Genomic DNA, 1,281 nt, shown 5'->3' on the forward strand with positions numbered 1-1,281 from the left:
CCTGATGGTAGCGGAAGCTACAGGTTTTTACTCCTGGTGGTAGCGGAAGCTATAGGTTTTTACTCCTGATGGTAGCGGAAGCTACAGGTTTTTACTCCTGATGGTAGCGGAAGCTATAGGTATTTACTCCTGATCATGGTAGCGGAAGCTATAGGTTTTTACTCCTGATGGTAGCGGAAGTTATAGGTTTTTACTCCTGATCATGGTAGCGGAAGCTGTAGGTTTTTACTCCTGATGGTAGCGGAAGCTATAGGTTTTTACTCCTGATCATGGTAGCGGAAGCTATCGAAACATATAGTAATTTTTTGAATATTTTTATTGTGTAATGTAAACGTTGTTTTGTCTATATATTTAAATAATGAAGATAAATACTACCAACAAAAAGAAGGCCTAGCTATGGGCTCACCCCTATCGCCAGTACTAAATAACCTATACATGAAACATTTCGAAGTTAACGCCTCACAACGTACTGTTTGGATACAACCACTTTTAACATGAAGATAAATACTACCAACAAAAAGAAGGCTTAGCTATGGGCTCACCCCAATCGCCAATACTAAATAACCTATACATGAAATATTTCGAAGTTAACGCCTCACAACGTACTGTTTGGATACAACCACTTTCAACATGAAGAAAAATACTAACAACCATGAGCTAACCTTTATCACCAGTGCTCTGTAGCCTCTACGTGGACATTTTAAAGTTAACGCCCTCAAAACAACCACTCTACGCCTCCAGATTTGGCTCAGATATATTAATGATACATTTATAATATGGCCAAACATTACAGATAAGATTCAAGAACCACATCCTACATTCGAATCCATGAATAATACACCGGACTTTCTATCACGAAACCCAAGATCGAATTCGGCTTCTACCAACCTAGAAATAACCCTTCTCGGGATTATCCTTAAGACGGCAATGGGTTATTAGCAAAAACATAAACCAAAAACTAATTATTAACTAGTATCTAATCATAAAAAAAAATAGTTACTAATTTATAATTAGACTTAGGTAATGGTATAGGCTACTAATCATGACAACGGTTCTTAAGCCTACATTATCCTCTCGGTGTACTACATTGCATCTAAATTTTATTAACTTTGAGGGTTAACTAAAGTAGACTTAGATAACTGTATTGTTCAAGTGGCTAAAAGGCACATCATTAGCAGCTGTGTGTTGTTTCAACGAGAAGAACAAGAAGTAATACAGATTACTGATGGTCATTAGAACAATCAGTGTAGCGGCTTTCGTGTAGTTCACAAGTTAAATCAA

The sequence above is a fragment of the Limulus polyphemus genome, unplaced genomic scaffold (assembly GCF_000517525.1).
Source record: "Limulus polyphemus unplaced genomic scaffold, Limulus_polyphemus-2.1.2 Scaffold4880, whole genome shotgun sequence".
Taxonomy (NCBI): Eukaryota; Metazoa; Arthropoda; class Merostomata; order Xiphosura; family Limulidae; genus Limulus; species Limulus polyphemus.